Raw genomic sequence first — 22,905 nt, 5'->3', positions numbered from 1 at the left:
GACATTTATGTTGCATGATGTCAGCTGTCACCTTCTAGGCTATAGTCTAAAACCCAAAGTTTGGAAATAATCGTAAAAAAGTACTTAAATGGACTTTTCAGGTACTGGTAAGAGAAAGATAACTCCAGAAAACAAAACTTTCTTTCAGTTTTGAATGAGAATACATGTTTGAGCATGTAAACACACACACACACACTTGGTCACTAACATATCTCCAACTTTGCTTGAAGATTAGAGGGACATCATACAGATGAATAATTTCAAACAACAAAATCCAGTTAATGACTTTTGCTAACTATTTAAATGTTTGAAGTCTAACAAGGGTAAAATCATGTCCCTTTTGCAGCTTATTATCCATCTACATGTTTTAAAATAAGCAATATGTGAGCCTATAACTTAAATACCTCCAGTCTTAGCTCAAAACAGCAATGTTGCTAAGGGATTATACCAAATAACTCTGTATTATCTCTCAAAAATGTTGTGGTTATTTTTATTCAAGGAACATTTTTTGGCATTTAAAAATAGGAATCTAATTTCTCCCAGAGAAAGGGGCAGTTTATCTTATTTTTGAAAATGTATCATCTATATTAGTACCCCCCCATACCACCATTACTGTAAGCCTCACTATGCCACTTCAGAGAATGAAAACCAAAATTTCCTTTTCTAATCTAAATAAGTATTTATACTTATTCATCTCTCAATGTATGGTAAGACAATTTATCCCATTGTCCTAGAGAAGTGGTATCTTTAGCCTTTTTATTTTCCTTAAATCTGAGTTTGAGACACAACCTGCTCCCAAATCTGCTTCCGGTGGTCATATCCCCATTGGTCCTATCTCCCATTGCTCCAGCAATGGCCTCTCAAGCTTCCATCTCTTCTCAGTCTAAGTTACTGCGCTCTCCTCATTCTGATTTACTACGAAATTCAGGCCACTGAGTTCATCATCATCTAGTTTGAGATCTTAGGATTCTTTCTTTTTGCCCACAACATAAAATATGATCATTTTTTTCAGTGTGATTTTTTGAGGAGATTAATTCAGTCAGTCCAGTCTATCTTCTTTATAGAATGCCTTGGATCCCCTTCCCTCAACAACACAAAGCAGCCACGTTCAAGTTCTTGTCGTGTACTGATTTCTTTCTTCAGCTGTTTCTCCTCTCTGTATTGGTTTTCCTATCCCCTAAATAACCCTATCCTTATCTGTTCAGAAGCTCAACAACGTCTTCTTGAGATAGGATATGTGGGACAAGTCTTTTGGATAGTCCTACAATAAAAAGAACAGGTTTTAGGTTTTTTTGTTTTGCTTTTTTTCTTTCATTTATTTCCTTTTCTCTCTCCTTCCTTCCTTTCTCTTCCTTCCTTCCTTCCTTCCCTCCCTCCTTCCTTCCCTCCCTCCTTCCTTCCTTTCTTTCTTTCTTTCTTTCTTTCTTTCTTTCTTTCTTCTTTCTTTCTTTCTTTCTTTCTTTCTTTCTTTCTTTCTTTCTTTCTTTCTTTCTTTCTTTTTCTTTCTGCTTTCAAGCATTCCCATAACATTTTGTGCCTTATGCTCCAGTGGCTACCAATTACACTTTAATTATTCTTTAATTATTGTTTATATCCCTATTTGATACACAGGGTCCTGAACAATGCACAATTTATATACAACCTCAACAGATAATGAAATTTTAAATGTCGGAATAATAATAAATTCCTGACTTTTCAGTTGGTGTTCTCTCAGACAGATGTATTTGATTTCTTTCATAACCTCTATGAGGCATACAGAGCTAGTGATCTTTTGCTCATTTCAAAGCTTGTAAAGGGGAGTGTTGCCTCTCAGATAAACAGACATATATCCATATTCAAATAAAGAACTCAGTCTTAAGCCTTAAACTCCTACTCTGGGAATCTTTTATTACACTGAATACCTGTTGGTATTTGAAGAAAAGCTGCCCATAATTTGGCTTATGTAAGTGGACAGAGAGAAACCATGATGTTTCTAAAGAGAGATAGTCCTTTTGATTTAGCTGGTAAGAATGAAAAAAACAAAACCAAAAACCTCTCATGGTATAGAGTATTTCTCCCGTACAATTTAAGGAAATGGTTCAATGGAATGAATTCTTAATTCTGTGTTTGAGGAGTCCAGAGAATCTATGACATTTGGAGATAAAGTAGATTTGTGGGACAATGTTCATCAGATTCTCAATAAGATCTGGATCCACAAAAATTACAACACTGTGCTCTAAAGTTAACAAAGTTGTCAGCTGACTCACTGCGGGAACAATGATGAGGACAGCATGTGCCAGTGGAATAATATTCGCACGACTGTAGCTGAAAGTAAACAATTTGAAATGGGATCTTTTCTATAAAAGTATCATGTATCAAACCGATCATGCTGTAGGCCTTTTAAGAAATGACACACCACCCATGGGGCTCCAGGGGATGCTTGGCTTAAAATTTGATCTAAATATGTTTAAGAACTATTTGAGAAAATAGAAAAACATTTCTTTCCCTATAAAATGTCAGAGCATGTCATTCAGGCTGTTACTGCAAACACTGTGGTGATAAGTCTTGAAAACAAAAATCAGCAAGCCAATGGAACTAAAGAATGGTCAAGAACGAGACCCATGATGTATATGAATCTAGGATGAAGGGTAACTTTACATATCACATAATAGAATAACTTATTTGCTTTGTGATTTTATTGGCTTATTGGAATGAAAACATTTTATTTTATACCATAGTAAAGAGTATTTAAAAGCAGTAACAAAATTCAGAAACTTAAGAGAAAAATAGACAAAGGGCATAAACAGGCAATATTAAAAGAACAGAGGATTAATGACAAATGTACATATGCACAGTTTTTCTTCCATGGAGAGCAAAAAAGAACAAAAACTAGGGCTGGGAATATGGCCTAGTGGCAAGAGTGCTTGCCCCGTATACATGAAGCCCTAGGTTCAATTCCTCAGCACTACATATATAGAAAAAGCCAGAAGTGGCTCTCTGGCTCAAGTGGTAGAGTGCTAGCCTGGAGAAAAACAGAAGCCAGGGACAGTGCTCAGGCCCTGAGTTCAAGCCCCAGAACTGGCAAAACAAAACAAAAAGAACAAAAATTAAAGTAGCAACTTTTTTTTTATCCTCCTGTTTCTAAAAGTTGTTTTTTTAAAATCAGAAGAATTGGAGAAGGTAGTCACTTTCTTGTGTACATTTTTAGAGAAGAATATATTGTTTTCCTCCTTTCTAGTATACTAAGGAAGCTCTGGTGGGAAATTAAACCAGTATTTTAAGACTAAATATGCGTACCTTTGAAAAAATAAACAGTTCTATGCTTAGGGTCTTAGCCCAAGATTATAACTGAATAGGCAAACAAGTAGTATATTGCAACATTGCATATTACAGCAAACATCTGGAAATGATCCAAATATCTTTTAGTAGAGAAATAATAAAAATAAATGATGTGTGTCTGCAATAAAGAAATACTAGATGGTGAATGGAAAGCCTATATATTCAAATATAATTATAAAGCTGGGCACTGGGGGTTTATATCTATTTTCTTAGCTCCTTGGGAGGCTGAAATAGGAGGAACTTGGTTCCAAACCAGCCCAGTCTTCCATATTCTGTCTCCAAAAGCCAGGGAAAAAGTGTTCCTCAAGTGGTGGAATGCTAATCCTTAATGAAAAAGCTGAATAAGGGGCTGGGAATATGGCCTAGTGGTAAAGTGCTTGCCTAGTATACTTGAAGCCCTGGGTTCGATTCCTCAGCACCACATAAACAGTAAAAGCCAGAAGTGGCGCTGTGGCTCAAGTGGTAGGGCGCTAGCCTTTAGCAAAAAGAAGCCAGGGACAGTGTGCTCAGGCCCTGAGTCCAAGCCCAGGACTGGCAAAAAAAAAAAAAAAAAAAGGAAAGAAAAAGCTGAATAACTCTGTACATCAGTTTTATAATAAAAACTTTAAAAAAAAGAAAAGAAAAAGCTGAATAATAATTAAAGCTGATGTAAAAAACTCCTTAATTTCTAGGGAGCATTTTATGGGGAAAGCAATTTAAAGACTAGATACAGAACATGACATTTAGTTGTATTCATGCATATTTATATTTACACATTTGAGATTATGTTCACATATGTGTCCAAGCATCTATCTATATTATATCTGTCTGTCTACTTATGTAAATATATACTCCCCAAGAGACAATCCATTTCATTGTTTTAGGTGCATAAAGCAATTTGAGAGATCTTTGGTTTTCTATTTTATGTTCTTTTCTCTTTGTTTCCTTTCAAAAGAACATACACTTTTCATAATAATAAAAATGATTTCTTCCTTCCTTTTGTAAGCATTTATATTTTCAGCCTATTTAGGTTAATATATTTTGTTTGTACCTCCCCTCTCCTCCCACATCTAAAAGATCAAAGGATTTCATTATAAAACAATTTACTACAAGGTGGAAAAATGAGGACGTTGAAAAGGAAAACAACAGCATGAAACAGGAAAGTAAGCGCTCATGCCATTGATTTCTGAGTAATTGCTTTAAATGATTTATAGATTCACCTATAAGCTTCCTATCACAGAACCCATGAAAGGAAACTATCAGTTCAAGAGTCATGTCTCAGTAAGTTAAAAAATAAGTTACTTAGGAAAAATACATTATGATGAACTCTCAGAAGTATTTCCCCATAGTATTATAAAAGGTCACTATGATAGCATGTGAGTATTTTAAATGATGTTAATACGCTTTATTAAATATGAAGTTAAATAGGGATATTTTACTCTTATTTAAATAAAATTGCATATTGTTGGTCTGTTTCAAAGTGCTTGTCAGTGCAAACACATTAACATTGCAGCCTCAGCATTCGTAACAAATCTGCCTGCTTTGCCTGCTCTATTAAAAACTGGTGCCTCTTCCAGCTTGGAGAATACTCTGGAATCCTATCTCCTATAGCCACCATTCAGCTCCTTATTCTCATTTGGTTACATGAATTCACTTGAAAAGTCTGGTTTATTCCCTAGTTTTAAAGATGGTTAGCTCCATTTTTATTTCTGTTTCTCTCAGTACTTCTTGACCTATTTTGTTCCTATACATGCATCTCTCAAACATGTCCAGCCTGACTCTCAAATTTTGTTTGAAATTCTGGGTCACCAGCCCATATTCATTCTGGAGAAATAGGATAACAGAATTCAGTCTTTGTTTATTGGCCTCTGATTTTGTCATAAGCACTGCATTTCTTACATGGTCACAATGATCCCACATAAACTAGTTATAAATGTAGCCTTAATAAATATGTCAACTGACCACCTAAAATATAGACCAGTTATGTATTAAAAATGACCATTGTAGTGGAATTTAATTAGAGCCTTTCTGTCTAAACCTAGAGGTAAACCTTTGTCAATTGAGATTGCTCCAAGTTAGTGATAGCAGTATTTCATTTATTTATTTGTTGTCATGTTGTTTCTAGAAAGATATATTTCCAGTTCAGTTAGAAGCATTTTTAAATCTTCAAAATGTAAAATAAGAGTTTGGAGTTCTTTACTGGATAGATAGATAGATAGATAGATAGATAGATAGATAGATAGATAGATAGATAGATAGATTTTACTGTCGCTTGGAATTGCTCACTATTGGAGGATTAGGTTTTTTTCTAAAGACCACTCTGTAAGGCTCTCTACTATGGCTACTTATCAGGGAAGTTTCTCTTATAGATACTGAAGAAAGATAGTCAAGCACTAAAAAACTACCCTATGTTTTTCTTATCAGGTTTTTGAAAAGTAATAAAGTATAATGAAGATCCTTATGTGGAGATCTAAGAAAACCCAACTGAATCTATTGTGTTTCAGGTAATACATTTGTGTATAGAAGAGAGCTCAGAGTAATTGCTTAGAAAAAGTGAGGCAAAGGGGGCAGGGGTAGAGAAATGAAGAGGGGGGAGAGAGAGGGGTAATACAATCAAGAAGTATTGTATAGATCACAGAATTAAGAAAATTAAGAGAAAGTGACAGGCTGAAGGGTGATGAAAATGTTGAAGATGTGACACTGATCAAGATGCATTGCATTTATAAACTGGTTTGTTACATGTTTTTGTACAACTACTTAAAGAAATTATAGAAAAATGAGCTGAGTCTACCCAGAATTTCATCTAACAAGGCAAAGTAGCAATCAAATCAAAATATGTTTTCCTGTATTATTGTATTACCTTCTAGAATTCTTTACTATTGCTGCACAGTTCTGTTTGACTTGTCATCAAAATTCTGAACATCATTTGCTTTTCTTCAACATGTCACAATGTGTAGCATTTGTTCTTTCATTAAGACTATAGCTCTTCATATTGAAAATAAAATAAAATAAAATAAAAACAGGAAATGGGGACTTGAAAGGGATGGGGCCAAGGGGAGAGGAGTAGACAGATGAAGAAAAGACAGTGGGGAAATGCAGTAAAAAAATTAAAGCCATATCCTACAAAATGAAGAAGCATGAGGAAAGAGGGGTTTGGAAGGGAGGGAGGAGAATGTTCACAGGCTGACATTGATCAAGACACATTGCATTCATAAACTGCTTTGTTGAATGGCAACTCCTTCCTATAACTATTTAAAGACAATTTAAAAACAACAACAAATTTTACACTGGCATTAGCAAACTCAGAAACTGCCATAAACTTTAGGTGGAAGAGCTACCAAGCTAATAAAGCACAGTTGTGAATATAAAAGGAATATTACCTATGATTTTAAAACCAGTTATTCTATGTTCAGTGCTAAATTGTCTGACCCAAGAGCCCTGGTATTGATGCTCTGCCTATAACTCCATTTGAAACTCTTTTTGTTTCTGGTTTAATAACACCTACGCATTGCTGTTCTTAATCCAAACATCACTTTTTTAGTCTAGTCTTCACAGACTCCTCCAATGTGGCATAACACCAATTAGTTCTTCCTTACCACATATACTATATTTTAATTACACATCTGACTGTGTAACTATTTGACTAATGCCTATGTCTTTTACAAACTATAAAGTTGTGGCAAAGTAAAGACCCTATCATTTCTGTTATATGCAAACACAGTACTTCTATACTGCTTGCAAAAATATTTAACAATTAATAAACTCGCCAATTTTATACAGCTAGAAATATATTTATTTTAAGTGGAAACAGTCTTGTATTCTTTATTGGATTAAAGAGCTAAAATTTACTTATGATGTACTTATGACTTATTTAATGTGAAAGACACTTGGGTGTCAGCAGGGCCAAGGGTTAGCCAAGGAAAGAAGGCTGAAGGACAGGAAATGAGTGGAGCACTATCTCATGGGGCAGTCAGGATTATGATGTAGAAGTTACAGGGGCTGCCAAATAGAAACAACAAAGGCAATAGATACAGAATTCATGCTGTTTTACAATTTTTTCCATGGTTATTTAATTTCATGTTGGTGACATTTATTAATACATTATAAGGACTTCACCTAGAAGTTTTTGTTTCTGTTAACCTACTTCAAATAAATATCAACTGTCCGTGATTAATCATGCCCCCAGTAACTGGTTGTTCTTTGTGATATGAAAAACCCAATAAGAATAAATAAAGGTATCACCCAAGAGCATAGTAGCCAGTTTAAGATATCAAAGAACTTTTATCAGTGTAGCCAAAGGGACATTATTCTAGCTAAGTAACACCCAAGACATCATAATGTTCATATTTTACTGTATGTATTATTTTACTTTTGCTGTAGTTAAACTGGGAACTGTTGGACACATCATTATTTATGTTGATATAAAATACTTTGTAAAAACAGTCACAAAATAGTATAATACAGTAACAATAATAAGTTTTTGAAGATATTATTATAGTATTTCAGGCAGGAAAAAAATTACTACTTTGAGAGAAGTTCTTGTTTAGTAATTGTCATGGCGTAGGAACCCTAGGCTCAACTACATTGTCATTTACTCTTTGTTGAAGTGTTACTTGTTTTTTAGTCAGTTCAAACGTAATGATTATGTACATGTCATTAATTAAGCACAAGATGGAGAATAAAACAGTATGCTTTTCTTTTAACATCGTACATCTAAAGAACTTTCTGTTCTTGAAAATTTTTTATCTACGTAGCTAGCTTTAAGACATGCCTAAGTGAGCCACTGGTGTAACTTAGGCAAACAAATTCAAGGTGAGATTTTAATTGATTTGCTTAGATTATGCCTTTGACAATATTGAACCAGATATTTCTCTAAATGTTTTTCACTAAATCTGTCTATGACTCATGAAAAGTTTCAGAATCATTTGAACCAACAAATAAGCTCGTGACGACAGGCTGAGCATCTATGGAAAAGCAATAACTCATACCAACACTGGCTCTCAACCAGCCTGGCAGCAAAATTATTGCTTTGGGTGCTGTCTGTGTCTTAGCATTTGCTTTAAATATTTAATGCACTTAATTAGTGAGTATTTTGGGTCTCTTGTCTATTATAAAATATGTCTATAAAATATGTATGCAAACAAATTATGAGTGATAGAAGACCAAATTAGAATGAAATTACTTCCTCTTTAAATGCTCACAAGTAGATGGTGTAACATTTGGTTTTGAGAAAAGTTGACTTTGTTAAGTAAATAGGTAATAGTCTTTTTACAGTACTACATTGAGAGCCGTACACTGTGTGTGGAGTGGAGACTCTGTTAGATCGATGGTGAGGAGAGGGAAGAAGAGTGATTCAAGGCTCTGTTAAAGGTTCCTCAACTTTCCTCAAAGATGTTAGAGGGGGCACTGAGAGATCTTGAAACAGGAATGCCATGTCATTATCTGTGAGTCTTTTTAAAGCCCACTTTGGCAAATACATGGAGCATGGAATGAGCAAATATTGAAGACGTGAGTTAGGTGCTTATTTGCAATGAACGAGGAAAGGAACAAATTAAGATACTCTGAAAGTAAGGAAATAGGACAGAATGATGGAAGAGGAGATAAGATTATGATGTTAGAAGTGAACTTTATAACTTGCTGGGGCCTTTGGGGGAAAAGTAGAAGAAAAACAAGGGATGGGGTAACAATGTTTGATAAGCAATGCACTTAATACCTTACATATGGCTGTAACACCTCTGTACATCACTGGGACAATAAAATTAAATTTAAAAAAGAAAAATGTGTAAGTAGAAATTATGGGGCTTGTGGATTAGCTGGTGCAATGCTATAAGATAAAGTAACTTACATCAAATGGACTTACGAAAACTACTAAATAACCAAATTCAAACGTAAATGAAAAATCTTGTTCTTTTACTTCCTTAATCTTATATTTATTCCAATGGGAGACAGTTTGAAATACTGATTTAAGGCAACATTTTGTGGATAGATCACTATTGTATTACACGAAGAACAATGAATATGGTTTTTCTATTGTGAGTACATAGGTAGAATTATCCTAATACAGACTAACCATAATTAATGCATTAATTTAAAAATCATTTTCCACAATCTATTTGATAATGATGAAAATGACATTTTAATGATTGCTTTCTAGGAGTTACCAGAAAATTAATAAACTTTCTTTACTGTACTGTGTGTTTGTATCACAACCATTTTTTGATCTTTAAATTTTTTTTTAAAATTTGCCAGTATTTTTTTCCTCCCTCTCAGCAGTTCATTTTTAATCTCTACTTCTGGTTACGTCTATATGCACATAATTTTCTAGCTATACAGGCAGGCCTTTTTATGTTACATATCTTTTACAAATAGTTGATCAAACAGGTGGATAAAAATTCCTTTTTCTGTGTTCCTCTGTCCCTGTATTCTCCAGAATGATTATTCTTATGAATCATACTTGCTAAGATAATTTACTAAGTTTTCATTTTCTTGGGATTTAGGAAATTTGTTACCAAAGAAGTTATAGATATAGTACAAACACAAAGATTGCTACCCACTTTGCCTTTTGATTGTTACAATTACCAATAATCCTCTTCCTCCTCCTCTTCCTCCTTCTCATCAATATCATCATTTAAGCACTGCCATTATTTATTATCATCATTTTCGTCATGTATTAACTATGACTGGGGTTCCAAGAAACATTGGCCAGGTTGTATTTCATTTAGTCCACTCCACAGACAAGGAAATGTCCACTCTCACCTTGTGTGCAGACAGGAAACTGACCCTTTCACATGGCTGTGACACTTACAGATTTATGTAGGTAAAAAGTCATAGTTCTAACTCCAAAGTTTTCTCAGTATTCCACACTTTAGGAATTCAAAATAACAAAAGAAATCTTTCAGTGCGTTTGGAAGTTACTACCAAAATATGATAAGCACTCATAAACATGCCCAAAGATGTAACGTATCTGGGCAAACTCAGGGATAGAAGCTTGGGAAACTTTAATGCATGCAAGTGGGAAAAAGGGGAACCCATGTTAGAGCCCCTGGAGACATTCAGATCCTACACTTCTCAAAGAAAATATAGATATCTGTGATTACTTGAATTGTGACCCATGCACAGTTTCTCTTGGGTGTTTATCTCAGCACTTGGGAAGTTGAGGCCAGAGGACTGTGAATTTGATGCTAGCTTGGTATACATGATACAGACCTTGTCTCAGAAAGAAAAAAAATAAGGTAAGCCAAAGCAATCTTTCTGCCATGATTACTATGACTGCAAAGGTGCAGATCTGTATATACTTCATCAAGTTGTATGGGCTGAGTCGGTAGTCACTGACATAAAGGAAGAGAAGAAAGGGTACCAATGCCAGGAGCTTCCTCTGTTGCTTGTATTTTTGTATTATCATGGTGTTGTTGTTGTTCTTTTTTTTTTTTTTTTTTGGCCAGTCCTGGGGCTTGGACTCAGGGCCTGAGCACTGTCCCTGGCTTCTCTTTGCTCAAGGCTAGCACTCTGCCACTTGAGCCACAGCGCCACTTCTGGCCATTTTCTGTATATGTGGTGCTGGGGAATTGAACCCAGGACCTCATGTATATGAGGCAAGCACTTTTGCCACTAGGCCATATCCCCAGCCCGATGTTGTTGTTCTTTGAAGAATCTAACAGTTACCAGGTGAAGAAGAAAGTAAGTGTACCTAAAGTTAGAAAAATAAAAATTGAAGCTTATTCATTTTGCATTCAGTGAATGCTCTATTTGCTATAAATTAGTTCTCCTCTATTTGAGAAAGGGAAGAAGAAGGCATCAAATATTTAGGATGTTAAATGAAGGGGTATAAGCTATGAAAAGCAACATTGAGGACCAGAATCCTGTCCTGACAAACACATTTTCTTTCTGTGAAACAAAAATGTCGTATTAATGGTGTGGGTTTTTTTGCACTTACTATAACTTCAGATTTTCCAAATATGTTTATTTTTAAATGGATATAGGCAAGAAATAAAAATCAATACGATATATATGATATATTTGATCATATATCTATACATTTAATGATATACTTTGATAAACATCATTGTTCTTGGGTTCTAACTGTATTACTCTGTCCTTCCAACTACTCCAAGTGCAGATTGTCTCTATAATATCATTTTCATTTCTTCGCAGCTGAAATTCCTTTCTTATTAATATAAGACTGTTTCGGTATTTGTATTTAACTTTTTTACTCATGTTGTACAAAAGTAATTGATGTGATAAAATTTCTAGTCTCACAGCAAATATGTCATTGTAGTCGATGGCACAGTGAAGAGACTTTATCTAAAATTATCATTTGCCTGGACCGAATAACTCTAAATCTTGCTTCTTTTAAATGTAATTGGCATCAAAGAATCAAGGTGATTTTACATGAGACTGCTTTTGAATATTTTATTTTAACCAATAATTTTACTTAAGAGCATTTTTAGCATAGATATATTGATATAGTCACTAGTTTTAAAAAAGACAAAGCAGAATTAGAAAAAATTGTAAAACCCGGGACTTATTCATTCTAAAGCTACATGTACTTTTATTTATTTGGTTTAGAGACATACATGGGCTATAACGCCATATTTTTCAGATTCTCTAGTGTTTATTTCTGCAATGTATTAGGTTGAACCACCTTTGCGAATCACATTTTCAGATATTCCCAATTTCATGTCGTTCTACCTCATAGACTCCCACTTCCTTTTAAGCCTTGAAGAAGATAAACCTCTTCATACTTTCTTCTTGCGGATTTTTGGCTCGATTTGGGCTTCTGCATGGTTGGAATGGCAAATCCCACTCCTGCATCTGGCGAGCAATGCAGTGAACAGCCACAACAGAGCTCCCCCCCCCCCGCCCCCCACTTCCTCCTTTCTGAGACCAAGATAGCCCCACATGTGGGAGTGGCCTTCAAACAAGCTGAGGCCACGTGACGGGCAGATTGCTTCCAGATCTGCCCAGTCATCTCCCTAGCTGTGTTAGCCTTTAAAAATCTGTGTCATCTGGGCATAGAGAATGGAAAGAATGTTCCCTTGATCTCTGCTTAAATCCTTGGAATTTTGCCTTCCAAATCACAGACTTGAGAATTAGAATTAGACACTTTTATGATTTAGGTCCAAGCAATATGTGCTTAAAAAGATTTTTTTTTTTTAACCCTTGAAGAGTGTGTTGTGCAGGTAGCAGGAAGGGACATGACATGAAAAAGGGAAGGGATGGGTAGGGTTTTTGCAATAAAACACATACACGTGCCAAACTCATCTGTTGTAGCTAGACATGGCCGCTTTGTTCAGATGAGGAGTATCTGGGGAAAGGGAACGTCTCCAAGTGCAGCTTTGCATTGAGGGTTGTGGGCATAAAGGTGATAGGTAGAAATCGCTTCCGTTTATCATTACGGGGCCATGCTTTATGTCATTTTACGCTAGGGAGACAAGGTTTGCTTTAGTAGTCATACTCAATTTTTCACAAGTGAAAATATTCTCTAATGACAGCAGGACACATTTTTTTTCCCCTCTTAACCTTGGTCACTAGCTGCCATAGTTTAGATGTTTAATTTGCTGTATTTCTGCATACGTGCTTCCCAAGTACACGTTCATTCAGCAAAGTTTAATTCCACATGAACAGGCAGAATAAACTGCTTAGAAAATTTACTGCTTAAAAAAGGGAGGAGAAGAAAATCGCTTTTATGCCTAAAGTAATTGTTATTGCTTCAGCTTTTACATTCTGTTTGCCAAAAATTGTAGCTTTAAAAAAATGGTTAATATAGTTAATTTTATGTTAGATACATTTTCCAGGATCAAAAGTTAGACACAGGGTTTTGGCTGATCCAGTTAAGTTTAGAGAGTTAATATATTGCTTTTCCTTGCAAAAAAACAACAAAGAAATTGCTGATTCACAATAGAAACTTCATTTCTAAATGAAGAATCATTTCTTACAAAGAAGGTACCCTGTGATCAGGGCGCTGAGATCTGAGGATCACATTTCCAAACCAGTCTAGACAGGAAAATCTGTGAGATGCTTATCTCCAATTAACCACAAAACAAACAAACAAACAAAAAACAAACACAGAAGTGGAGCCTTGGCTAAAGTGACAGAGCACTAGCCTTGAGGGAAAAATCCCAGGGACAGTGCCCAGACCCTGAGTTTAATCCTCACCACCAAAATAAATGCATAAAGTACTCTGTGTTATTTTTTTAGTGTCACTTTTCTGTTGTAAGTTCTTCCACAGTCTCCCATTGTTCCCAGGAGAATGTTCAGAAACCAAAACCAGGGCTGCCAATGTGCCCATCTTCCTCTGTGGTTCATTCATTGCCCCTTTCTTCTCCCATCTCTGCTCACCTAGCACTCCTCAATTGCCTGTTGGTGCTCTCCTTTGACAGTTCTGAGAGCACCTGTAGGACTGAAGGGACCATTTGGTTCTGAGAACGCTGGAGAGAAAATTATGTGCAGGGAAGGGTTCTTTGATCCTTAAAGAGCTCCTAGGTGTCCATAAAGATGAAGAATGGGTTGAAACCGAGTTCAAAGGGATGGCAAGATTTAATGGCTAATTTGGTAGGAGGAATCACATACAGTATGTATTGAGCAATGATCCTAGCATTTCTTACTTAGGCCACCAAATGAATATAATGTTTTTTAATCACACAGAGCAAAATGCAAAATAATTTTTGAGGTGAAGATAGTGAAATCAAGTTTTCTTTTCTTTTTAAAATTATAGTATCTTTATTATCTTAAGTAGTTGTGCAAAGCAGGCACCACTGAATAACTCTGTTTATGAAGACAATACATCTAGATCAGTGTAACTCCTTTTCATCATTCTTCCTCTCCCCTCCCAGGCAAAATCATCCTGCAACTTTCTTAATTTCATAAGAGATAAATTGGATATTATGACTGTTTTTTTTCTGCCTCTTCCTCTTCTCCCTCTGACCCTTGACCTCCTTTCCCCCCACACCTTCCAAGTGCTAGTTTCCTGGTATTCATTTTGTTGGACTGTGATTTTCTCCAAGGAATGACATCATTTGAACTCTCCCCTATAAATAACATATTTTGGTTAATACATTTGTGTAAACTTGCATGCAATGCTGTGTGTGTTTATTTGTACATTTATAAATTAGTTATAGCTTCTACATATGAGTGAAAATGTCATTTCTTTTTTTAGGCCTGAATCACTTCATTTAACATATTTTTTACAGATCCATTCATATTTTTTTGGTAAATGATGTAATAGCATTATTCCTAATGAATGAGTAAAATTCCTCGTGTATATATACCAAATTTTCTTGATCCAATGAGGGGCATCTGGGCCGAATCCATACCCTGGATATGGTGAATGGTGTTGCAATGAATATGATTGTGCAGGTAGCTTTACTATATCTTGATTTGTAATATTTTGGATAAATGTTCTAGAGTGTTATTGCTGGATCACTGGGTAGTTCTATGTTCAGTTTTTGTTTTTTTTTATGAATCTCCAAAATGTTTTCCAGAGTGATTGAACAAGTTTATATTCCCACCAAAAGAACATTACAGTTCCTTTTTGCCCACATCCATGCCAGCATCTGTTCTTATTTGTATTCTTGATGATGGCCATTCTAACTGGGATGGCATAGAATCTCAGTATTGCTTTGATTTGCATTTCCTTTATGGCCAGAGACGTTGAACATTTGTTCATGTATCTATTGCCGTTGTTATTTCTTCTTTTGAGAAGTCATTGTTTAGCTCATTTGCCAATTAGTTAATTGGGTTATTGATTTTTTGAGGGCTTAATTTCCTATGTTTTTTGTTTATTCTGGATATTAGGAAATTTGTTCCACAAACAGCAGACAAAGATTATCTTCTATTCTGTAGACTGCCTTTTTACCTCCTTAACAATTGACATTAGTACAGGATGTCAGATAGGGATCCCATTTCAGTTTTCTGCATACATACACACACACACACACACACACACACACATATGTATACACACACACAGACTTCCCAACACCGTTTGTTAAAGAGGTTGTCTTTTATTCCATCCTATTTTGCTTCCCTTATCAAATATATGCCTGCAGGTCTGTGAGTTTATTTCTGGTCTTCTACTTAGTTTCATTGGTCTTTGGGCTTCTTTTAGTAGTTTTACTAAGCTGTTTTCTTTACTATAGTTCTGTAGTAGAGTTTGAAGTCTGAAATTGTGATACTTTCAGTACTATTTTTTAAATGTTTACTTATTTTATGTTATTTTTTGCCCAGGATTTCTTTTGTTACTCAGGCATGGTTTCATATAAATTTTGGACTGTTTTTTCTATTTTAGTGAAGACATAAAGGCAGTGAAATGAAGTTTGTTTTACTTTCTTGATGATAAACTTGCATGTGTATGAATATATATGATCATGCATGTATATGTCCATTGTGAACAACCTGGATTTTTAAAAATTATATTCTATTGATGTTACATTAGTTAGGCAACATATGTACTTCCAGAATGGTATGCTTTGTGTATGTTTTATTAATTTTCAATTAGGGAATGAGCTACTACCAAAAAATTATCATCTTAAAACAATACACATTCATTATCTACAGTTCCATAGACCAGGAAGCAGAGTAGCTTAGCTGTGTCTTCCATTCAAGATTCTCAAAAGGCTTCAACCAGTGTTACAGTCAAAAGGTCAGTATCTCATTTGAAATTGTAGCTCCTCTTTCCATCTCACGTATTTGTTAGCGAAATTAAAATTCATAAAAATTTGCTTCTTTCAGTTGAATTTTAGAGAAAAGCTCTGTTTATTGAATGATTTTATTATTGTACAACTTACTCTTACTAGACAAGAGTAAATTGTACAAAGGAGTTGTCATTTAACAAAGCAGTTTAGGAATAAAGTAGTTCTTGATCAACGTCACCCCTTTCAACATCCTCAGTCACCCCTCCCAACCTACTCCTTCCCTCCGTTTTCTGCATTTTTAGGATATGTGTTTAATTATTTTGTCATTTAACAAAGTCTATGTGTACAATGTACAATGCCTCTTGATCTCTGTCATTCTCTTACCATCTTACCTCCCCCACCTACCCTTCCCTTATTTTTCTCAATTCTGTAGTACATACAAGGAATTCTCAACTGCATTCTCCCCTCTTCCCCACTTCATCCGCTCCCCCTCTCCCTTTAACCCTTTCAGTAAGTACCCATTCTCTGGTACTTTTAAAAATTGACCTTTGTCTTAGTCTTTGTAAAGAAGTATGCTGTTTGAGCTCTCCATAGAGTCTATATACTTCCATTAATTAAACAGCTTGCATGCCACCTAGTGTATTTACTTATAAATTTATAGGCATACTCTATCACAAATAAGGGGAACCCATGCCACTCATGTTTCTCTGGGTCTAGCTTGCTTCACTAAATTTCTATTCATCCTTCAGAAAGGGTGATATTGTACCATTTATAAGAAAATGGAAAGACTTGGAAAAATTTCAGTGAAGGAATCAAGTAATTCTGAGTAGGCTGTGTTTTGAAGGCTCACTGCTTAGATCACCTAGGCTAACCATCCTTTGAATTAATCTAAAGTCAGACAATTACAGTCCTTGATTACATCTGAACACTATTCCACTTCCTTCACACTTTATTGATTAAAGACAAATTCCCAATCTCGACAGATCCCAACACTGAGGAATAGTATACAGGCCTGAATCATTGCAGGGTCACATATAATTCTGCCTTACCATAATCCTTACCATAAGCCATAATCCTTACCATAAATCCATCTGGGAATGTGTTTACTCATGTGTGCAGAAGATGATATAAGAGAATAAATTACATGCATATAAAATCAGGTAGTAACTACACACCTCTTGCCCATTTCTTGGATTTTGTTTTTCTGTTAATGAAATGTCTCCATGCTCTTCTATTCTAATTGTTAGATCTGTCTTCTGCTGTCCTGGCTTCACCTTTCTTAGACAAGAATGTATTAAATTTGTCCAGGAATGTACCTTCCAATACCATTTCCTCTTCTTGGCAGCAGTGAGCCTTTAGTAAATCATTTCTGGTCCAGAAGGAGCTTCAGTAGTTTGGAAAGAGGCCATGGCCTTTGTGTGTGGTGCCATCAGCCTGAATTTTTGAAATGGAAACTCTATCAGTGAGGTAAATACGTAGTCCTTTCTTTGGCACCCATTTTAAAACTTTCTGTGTAATTATTGTTCAGTCATCTCTGTGGTGGATTAAATAAATATTAACACTTGGCTTTTGAGGCTTTAGCAAGGTTTAAAAGAATCTATAATTAAATTATCACATGGATTTATTTTTGTTGAGCTCTTGTTGATGGGCTAGGCATATTTCCTATGACTGAAGATATAGCGTTGTTGTGTACATATATTTCTATCTATAACATAAGTAGAGATGGCTGACAGATAGATTTTTAAATTGATATTGGAATGAGGCTTAGAAGAGAAAAGCAAGAGTCATCATCGTTAATGCCACTGACTCCAAGTTACGATCCCCACAGCCTGGCTTGAGCCAATGTAGCAATTTACTTTGCTGTCATTAATGCAAAAGGAAAACTATATTAGTTCTTTGGGGAAAAACATACTCTCGTATATAGTAAATTATAACATTTTTTAAATGTGGGACTTCACATGAAACTGTAGATAATAAAATAGATCTGTGCTAATAGCATCTGGGCATTAAAGCCAGACATATCTAAAACAGGATTTTTTTTCATACAACTGCCTTTGTTTAGGAGCTAAAGTTGGAATGTCAAAGTTAAACTCAGGTCAGGTGACTCCAGGGATAAATTATGTGTACCCAATACACATCATTCTGATTAATAAATAATTCTTGGATAAAAGTCTTAGAATTAGGGCTGGGGATATGGCCTAGTAGCAAGAGTGCTTGCCTTGTATACATAAAGCCCTGGGATCAATTCCCCAGCACCACATATACAGAAAACGGCCAGAAGTGGCTCTGTGGCTCAAGTGGCAGAGTGCTATCCTTGAGCAAAAAGAAGCCAGGGACAGTGCTCAGGCCCTGAGACCAAGGCCCAGGACTGGCAAAAAAAAAAAGTCATAGAATCAGAAGATTAGAGAGACAGTAACATCCCTTTCAAATCTTAGTTAATGATCCTAAGAATTTACTTCTTCACTGAAGCTCTTGATAGCATTTAGGAAGGAAATTTGAAGCACAATTCACTTTCAGGACCTGATTTTTAGATCACACATGGCTCATTGAAGCCAAGGAATCATCTTTGAATCTCAAAGATGCAAAGGGTAAGAGTCACTTTCAATTGAAATTTCCAAGGAAGCTAACTGTGAGAATTAATGCAAAACTATGCCATCTTACATCCAGAGAACCAACCAACAGTACTAACAAGTATGTATAATACATTTCAGTATCTATTGTCACCAGTACAAACACCAAAACCATTACCACTGGAACTTATAGAAGCTGCATATCTGACCTTGGCCTATATAGAAAGTTCATCTCCATCATTTTTTCATTAAAAATTTCATCTGGCAAGTAACCAGATGTCTTAACACATGCATACACTGTGTTTAAAGAAGTTTAAATATATGTGTCTCCTCAAACATTTTTCATGTTTTCATTGGCTTTAGGAAATATAAAGTACATTGTCATTACTACTAATCACCCTATTGGGCAATAGCAAACCACAGCTTCTCTCTCACATTTGACTGTAATTTAATATTCACCGATGAGCCTTTCCTCAGCCTCTCCCTCCACATTCTACTCTCAACATCTATGGGATCAACTATGTTAGATTCCACATATGACTGAGATCATGTGTACAACATTTTTTAACTCCTTCATGACTTGGTGGATATTTCCTGGCTATTGTGAAGAGTGGACATGACTCTTCAACAACTGATTTTATTTCCTTTGGATACATGCCCAAATATTTTTACTGGGATTGGTAGATCAGGTGGAACTTTTATTGTTAATTTTTAATGAACCTCCATATTGTTTTCCAGAGTAGCTAAATTAGAGTTCATTCCCAACAGCAGAGTGCAGTGGTTCACTTTTCTTCACTTCTACTACCAGGTGTTCTAAAATTTTTTATGGGGAGAGCAGTTAATAGTTCATTGTGGGTTTGTTTGTTTGTTTTTGTCAGTCCTGGGGCTTGAACTCAGGGCCAGAGCACTGTCCCTGACTTCTTTTTGCTCAAGGCTAGCACTCTCCCATTTGAGCCACAGTGCCAATTCCAGCTTTTTCTGTTTATGCAGTGCTGAGGAATCAAACCCAGGGCTTCATGCATGCTAGGCAAGCACTGTACCGCTTAGCCACATTCACAGCCCCTCATTGTGTTTTTTACATGCATTTCACTGATGATTAGTGAGGTTACACAATTTTTCATTAGCTAATCATTTGTATGTTTTCTTTGTGTGTTGTTTTTGTTGCTTCTGGGCTTTGAATTCAGTGTCTTGCACTCTCTCTTGACATGCATACACAGATGGCAATCTACATCTTGAAATATACCTCCAACCCTGATATTTTAATTGGAGATGGAGTCTCAGAATATTCTGCCCAGACTGGCTTTGTTGTCTTCTAACCTCAGGCTCCAGTGTAGCTAGGGTTCTGGCCATGAGCCACCAGTTCTCTGCTTGCATGTCTTCCTTTGAGAAAGATTTATTTAGGTGTGTCGCCCTTTTTCTATCCTCCTTATCCACAGTGTAGTGAGATTTGGACTCAGAGATCTGCACATGCTAGGCAAGTGTTGTGTAAGGTGAGCCAGATTCACATCTCTTTTCACTTCAGTTTATTTTTCAAATTGTATCTCTCATTTTGCCAAGTCTCGAGGGCCTTAGATCACAATCTTCCTACAAATGTCACAAGAATAGCTGGGATCACATACTCAGTTCATTTTTTTGAGTGAGGGTCTGGCTAACATTTTGCCCAGGCTAGCCTAGAGTTGCAGTCCTCCCATTTCTGCTTCCATGTGGCTTGGACTCTAAGTGTGTACTACTACCACACTCAGCTTATTTTGGATATAAACCCGCTGTTGATGCAAAAACTTTTTTTCTGTTCTGAATGTTTTCCACATACCCTAGTAATTATTTCCATCACTGTGTAGAAGTATCTTTCTTTCTTTCTTTCTTTTTTTTGTAATTCCAGTTGTTTCTTTTCACGTTGGTTCTCTGTGTTTTTAGGGTCTTATCTAATAGTTGCTTGCTCCTTCCAAAGTCCCAAAGCATTTCCCCTATGTCTTCTTCTAGTCATGTCATGTCTTACATGGCAGTTTTAATTCATAGTGGGCTGAGTTTCCAAGATACATATCTAGTTCCATCTGTATTGTCATGATATTGGCAACATGTCATTTTTCTTTTTCTCCCTGCATGTTCCTAGTGGAGTTATTCAGATGGTATATCACAGAATGCATGGCAGGTTGCAACAGATACAGTGCAGAGGCAGCCATGAGAACCCTGTTCTCTTCTGTTCAACTAGCACAACATGGAAAACATTGTCACACTTCATACTTTGGCTTTCTGGAAAGTTACATTTTTAGAAGAACATGCTTATTACTCTTTTGAAAAAATGAATTAAGAAATAACTATACTTGAACTTCTTAGTTTTTAAGATGCAGATATTACACATAAGCAAAAGAAAAAAATCTTTGTGTTGTCCATAATTTTGAAGCATATGAAGAGATCCTGAGACCAACATTATGAAAATACCTCTTGAAACCATTTGAGTGACACAGTTTTACCTGGCTTTGCAATGTATTTTAGATAGCTTTTTATTTCAGGCTGTTCTGAAAGATTGATTGGTTGATTGTTTGAGTAGCTAATGGAAGCACATGAATGAAAATCCCTTTGGTATCAAGAGATCTTGTGAACACTCAATTCTCTTGCCAATGCTGTCCCTCAGATCTCTAGTTTTCTTTGCTGAGGGCAAGTGCTATCCTTATATTTCCTGGCAGGGAACTTTTTGTGCTTATGCAAATGGTGGTGCATAAACTATCCTATTCTGCTTGTTGCTTATGTCCCTTAGTGGTATAGTAAGAACACTGATTCCTCACTCTGCATGTTGATTTGTCACAGTACTGTTAATAATTGAAGTGCTCTCCATTAATCAATCTTGCAGGAACATTTTTTTAGTGGTATGGGGGGTTTGAACTCAAGGCTTTGCACTTGCTAGGCAGGTGCTCTACTACTTGAACCACACCCACTGCCCAGTAATCTCACACTGAAGAATGTTGAAGTTCTTTTCTATCTTTTCTTGGCCATCATTCCATATTTCAAGGACTATGCTTCTGTGTAATTATTTGTGCACATAAAGTAAATATTTATGTTACATTTATAAGTAGAATTCCTAAGACAGAGGACACTTGTACATTCACATTTAAATTATCCCCTAAAAATGGAAACAAATTCACCCTCCTGGGGCAAGTGGTACTTATTTGCAGTATACTTCATGATATGATATATTAAAAAATGTTTAGTATATGCCAGTGAGAGAACTGAAAAGTAGCATTTACATATATTTTAAATTAATTCATTTTAATTAATCATTTTATTAAATCTTTTGATTTTATTAATAAATGGTACATTAATAAATTGATTAATTAATAATAAGATGATTAAATTAAATCAACTTTCAGTTTTTAAAAAATCATGTCTTCTCCACTGAGGCTCGTTAGTCTCCACAAATGTGGCTTTGGGTTAAAGACAGTGTCTTCAACCCAGAAATGAACCCACAGACCTATGGCTACTTAATCTTTGATAAAGGAGCTAAAAATATAGGTTGGAACAAAGACAGCCTCTTCAACAAATGGTGCTGCCAAAACTGGGTCAACACCTGTAACAAACTAAAACTAGTCCCCTATTTATCACCCTGCACCAAAATCAACTCCAAATGGATCAAATACCTAGAAATAAAATCAGGTACCCTGAAAACACTACAAGAAGGAATAGGAGAAACTCTAGGACTCCTTGGCACTGGAGGAAACTTCCTCAATAAAGGCCCAGAAATGCAACAAATCAAAGAAGGGTTGGACAAGTGGGACTGTATCAAACTGCAAAGCTTCTGCAGGGCAAAGTACATAGCTTCCAAGATAAACAGAAAGCTCACAGATTGGGAAAAGAGCTTTACCAGCCATACAACAGGCAAAAAAGGCCTGATATCTAAAATATACACAGAACTCAAAACATTAATTTCCTCCAAAACAAATCCTCAAAGAACCAACAGCCCTCTCAACAAATGGGCTAAAGACCTAAAAAGAAACTTCTCTGAAGAGGAAATGAGAATGGCCAAGAGTCACATAAAAAATGCTCTACATCACTGGTCCTAAAAGAAATGCAAATAAAAACAACATTGAGATTCCACCTCACCCCAGTAAGAATGTCCATTATCAGGAAATCCAATAGTAGTAAATGCTGGAGAGGATGTGGCCAAAAGGGAACCCTACTACATTGTTAGTGGGAATGCACACTTGTTCAACCCCTCTGGAAAGCAGTGTGAAGGATCCTCAGAAGGCTAAACGTAGAGCTCCCCTGTGACCCAGCAGCCCCACTTTTGGGCATCTACCCAAAAACTACAAGCACGACAACACTAAAGCCACCAGCACAACTATGTTCATTGCAGCACAAGTTGCCATTGTTAAAACATGGAACCAACCTAGATGCCCCTCAGTAGATGAGTG

The 22,905-nt window shown here is 35.9% G+C and overlaps 1 protein-coding gene and 1 long non-coding RNA gene across 2 annotated transcripts in view; both read left to right on the top strand.

Moving 5' to 3' along the window:
• Nucleotides 1–22,905, top strand: part of Pde4d (phosphodiesterase 4D) — a 1,139,603-nt gene that overhangs the window by 330,419 nt on the left and 786,279 nt on the right. The window lies entirely within an intron of this gene.
• LOC125367638 lies at nt 11,411–21,877 on the top strand. The gene is made up of 3 exons (XR_007214118.1): nt 11,411–11,769; nt 15,611–15,613; nt 21,865–21,877. It is a non-coding gene; the product is annotated as an uncharacterized LOC125367638 (long non-coding RNA).

This window comes from Perognathus longimembris, chromosome 19 (genome assembly GCF_023159225.1).
Source record: "Perognathus longimembris pacificus isolate PPM17 chromosome 19, ASM2315922v1, whole genome shotgun sequence".
In the NCBI taxonomy this organism is placed as follows: Eukaryota; Metazoa; Chordata; class Mammalia; order Rodentia; family Heteromyidae; genus Perognathus; species Perognathus longimembris.
The sequence above is the reverse complement of the archived record's forward strand: the minus strand, read 5'-3'. Positions and strand labels throughout refer to the sequence as shown.